Source organism: Apaloderma vittatum, unplaced genomic scaffold (assembly GCF_000703405.1).
Source record: "Apaloderma vittatum isolate BGI_N311 unplaced genomic scaffold, ASM70340v1 scaffold23386, whole genome shotgun sequence".
NCBI lineage: Eukaryota > Metazoa > Chordata > Aves > Trogoniformes > Trogonidae > Apaloderma > Apaloderma vittatum.
The window spans coordinates 11,253-16,008 of record NW_009720397.1 but is presented as its reverse complement, the minus strand read 5'-3'; positions in this window follow the sequence as shown (position 1 = coordinate 16,008).

Here is a 4,756-nt window from a genome sequence, read left to right as displayed (position 1 = left end):
GTATGTCCTATGCCAACAGGTTTTGAAGTTCTGGAATGCACTGTCCATAATGTTGCCTGCTTTTTTTCAGAATGAACATAGCTGCTCATATACTTTTGAAACATTTCGGAGTATAATTAGCATGCCATCACATTACGCCATTTCATATAGCACTGAAAGGCTTTTACTTCTGCCCTATTCTTCTTGCCTAAAATTAATTCAAGTCAGAACATTTAGTATAAGATGGGGAATGTCCTAGAAGTACAATTCATTTTTACATAAACAAAACCTTACAATGTTTTTGTTCATATTTTATCAGTTTTAATTGGAGATCCTAATTATTTTACAGAAAATGAACGGATGTGATATCAAAACTTGTTATGGCTGTGTGTATTCTCAAAACCATGATTCTGTTTAAATGAATTTAGAAGAACCAATTTCAATACAATACAGGATAGACAGAAATGTAGCATAAACAGAGAATTTATATGGTATCTGTTCTGACAAAACTTGCATTAGATATATAACAAAAATGTTATGTGTTCTGCAACATGTGGAGGTGCACATAATAAAAATATGACAATACTGACTGCAAGCTGAATTTTATTTTCCTGTCAAAAATTATGATCTGTACTGCTGTAGTAAATCTGAAATGATATGTATTAGTTCATCTTAGTTTTGGACACTAATTACCTAAAACTCTTGAAGGCAATTGTTTCTCTTCAAAGGAGAACTTTTTCTGTCATTCGAGCTCCTGTTACAATTTCTGAGGTTTTGAGAGTTTATTTTAATCTTTATTGTTAAATGTTGTTATTTTTCTTTATGAAAATATCTATAAAACCTATGTGGGGCCTTTGACATGGAAAAATGCAGTGTTACAACTGTGTATAAAAGTGTTTCCATGCCCTGTAGTTCATTTTAAGGGGCCAGTTAGCTCAGTCAGTTGAGCGTGGCGCTAACAACGCCAAGGTCGCGGGTTCGGTTCCCGTTCGGTCCCCATGTGTTGCCTGATCTAGTCGGGAGGTGGCATCCCTGGCGGCAGGGAGGCTGAATTAAAATGATCTCTAAGGTCCCTTCCAGCCTAGGCCATTCTATGATTCTATGATTTTACTTAATTCTTTCCTATGTTATTAAGTGATATGTGAAGTGGTGTATGTGCTCTTGGATGTTATTTTTGTCTACAGTATGCTGATTAAGAAATCTTTTTTTTCTTTTCTTTTTTTTTAATATCAAATTTTTGTAAATGTTTCCAACTCCTGTGGGCTCTTAAAATACTTTTTCATTGAATGATCTCATTGCACATTAGCTAATGTAAAGCAAAGGATTTATAATTCTTTTGTCTCTGAAGAGTTTAATCTTTTTGTGGGAAAATACAGTAGTAACAGCAGTGGAACTATTTACCAGATTTTGTGTTTTCAGTATTGGAAAATATTTGGTTTCTGTTGGTTCTCCTAAGAATTATTGCCCAACTTCAGATTGTCATTACTTCAGTTGTCATTTACTTATATAAGTGCTAATATAGCAGTCTTTCTCAGTAATAATTCAGGGCTTCTATATCATTCTTTGAACTAACTTCAGTGGGAGTTGGATTGAGTTCTTAATCGCAAGGTGATGCAGAGGATCCCACAAAAAGTAACACAATATGGTGCAATCATATATTCCTTCTTTCTTAAACCCAGAGTTCACAGTTAAGTAATTTGGTATCAAAAAAAGTGCCTAAACATTGCAGGAAACAATACTGACAAAACAATGTTAACGGCTGGATTTTGTGAATACTTATGTAACAAGAGGAGAGCATGTAAACTAGATACTCACATTTTTTTTATAATCCTGATCCACAGAAATATCTGCTGATTTTATTAATCAGTGATAACTTTATAGTCACTCTTCACGCAATCGCTGAGCTACCTGCCGCACATCTTTACTGTTCTACTTGTTTCTGTGCTCTTCAACCCAAATATGTTAAGTACATATTTGTGGTTTTCTGAGCTGGAGCTTTTTAATCTAACCAGAAGGGTACTGGAACAGAACTTCACTTCTTAGATATCCATGTGTTTCATTGTATCTTATTAAATGAAGAGATGGAAATTATTTAAATGAATTAAATTAAGAGATAAAAATTAGAATAATACGGTTTACAAGTGTAAGCTGTCTCTGAACAAGATAAATCTGTTGTTTTCTAATTATGCTTATTGATGTTGACTTTGGAAATATTTTGTTCTGCTTCATATCTTAAGTTCTACATTGACAATTCTTCATAATGGTGAAGGAGAACTGATTATGGTACCCTTTTAGCTTTTACTCTTTATGAGAGTGACCAACAGTAGATATGTACTGATTAATTTCTGATTATAGTTTAGATTCATATTTTGTAAAACTACTAGTTTTACATAGTTTAAAATTTAGGGAAACTATAATAAATATAAATAAAAATTTAGAACATCGTCTAGCTTGTACCCTTTTATTAAGAGCTAGTGTTTCCTTCCATAGCTAAGACAGGGCTAGGACCAATATTTTTGGGAGCAGAGGAAATTTTCAAACCATCCTTTCTGCCTAAAGGATGAGAAGACCTTACTCACAGCAGTTTAATTTTTGTTTGGCTAGAATATCTAGATAAACTATATATCTGATTTTTTACTTACATGGGGAATTTCCTTTTAAGATTAGTTTAATCTGCCTTCATCGCTTTGCACTCAGGGCCAAAGCTGCAAAGTGAATTCAGAAGTTTCTGCAGCTCTCAAAAGTGGTAATGTGAGGGCATTCCAGATTTCCTAATCCTCTCTTTAAATTCCTACTTCAGTGTTAAAGATAAATCATAGTATCATTTTAAGTCAATGGCAAAATTTTCATTGACTTTGTTAATGTTGTCATTACATGTTGAATGACAAATACTCATTTACCTATGTGCTTTATTTTTCCCAGGCAGTCTTCTAGATGCTGATTTTCTAAAGCTGATTTACACCCAAATTCTGTTAATGCTACCATAGAGAATTTGAGATCAATAGTAAATAAAAACCATCAGAACTCCTTCCAAGCTAATATTAATGTACAAGTTAGCAGTAGTTGAGCTTCCTGCTTGCAGTTGTTTCTTTTTTCTCCTTTGTTCCTGACTCCAGATAAATTTACACAAAACAGTAAGCACATCTTGGTAACAGGTTTGGGTAGTATTCGTTTGTTAAATGTAAACAATTTGTGATTTTACAAGATTGCTTAAAAGCAGAATTTAAAAGTTTTCAAACCTAAATATAAGTAATATAGAGATGATTCATACAAACTCATTTTAAAATGGTATGTTTATCTTTCTAGGCAACTGTTTTTCCTCAAGATGTGCTAAAGATCAATTAAAATAGCCATGATTAGATTTCATTTTTACTTTAGGATTGATATATTTAATAATGTTTAATTTACTGCTCAGTTGTCGAAGTTTACAAAATGTGACTGAATCTAATGGGTTCTGACAAGCTCCTAAGGTCTGTACTTCAGTACTTCAGGTCACGATATGAGTTAGCCATTCCTTCATCTCTAATAAGCATCTGGGAATATTGTAATCAGTTTTTAAGAGCAGGAAGCAGTTCTTAAATAAGTTTTTGTGTCTCTGACACAAGCCAATACTTTAGCTTAAAAAGCGTTCTTTCTTAGTTCATCTGCAGAGAGGTAGGTAATTTTCCTTCTGTAGAAAAAATGCTGAAGGAACCTCAAGAATATAAACCTGAAAATGTTCCAGCAGAGCTTGTTGAATAGGTACCAAAAAATATCAGCTCAAAATGTAGTCATTCAAACTCCTCATCTGAGATCCCTTTTTAGAGATATTTTTGCCTTCCTTTTTCCCCTGTATTTTTTCTTTTTTTCCACATGAGTAAGCAAGCAAGAAAGCCTAACCAGGTTTCTTCCCTCCTGCACCCCATGTTTACTCCTCTTGTTAAATTTTCTCTTTGTCTATCCATATATTTGTTCTCATTCTCAGCAGAAAAACCTATGAACCTCGAAGACTTTTAAATAAAGGGTTTTTTTGCTTTTACTTTGGTGTCAGTTGATTTCTTATCAAAGTGTTTGATTTGCAATTTTTTTCTTGTCGTTTGCAGAAGCCGAAAGCGGTATGCCCTCTTCGTTACCTTTCCTTCCAACCTCAATCCTACCTCCACTCCTTCTAACTTCAGGACTAATTCCTTGCCAAGAACACAGGAAGATAACATCTTTGTCTATCTTTCTCTGTATATACACACACATATATACATATACATATATATATATATTCATCTATCCATGTGTATGTGTATATATATATTTATATATCTGTGTGTATAGTTATATATGAGCCCCCTATCTCAAAGAGGAGAGAAATAGCATTTTGCCTCTCCATTGGTTCTTGTGACTCACGCACTAACTTCTTTGCAGGAAGAACAAATTAAAACAGTACAAGTTTTTTAGGGCTTTTTTTCCCCCTTGTGTGGTCATTCATTGGTGTATCAGATTGTTGCATCTGAAAAACAGAGTTTACTGTTAACATCTCCCCTCCTCTTTTTTTCATTTGTACTGTGTCATGACGATGTATATTTCGTCTTTACCAGCGCTTGTGCTGCCATATTGTCTCCATATTCATACCTTCATTGAAGTCCTTCTTTCCCAGAGTCTTCCTTCAAAACATGTCTTACAACACAGTAGTCTCACCTGTCATTAACAACAAACAAATACCTGATTTTTTGCATTGATGGTCCTGTTTTGGGCCCAGTACTCATTAAAGCTGTTGTACCCTTCCAGTGAAAGTGCCATGGATAGT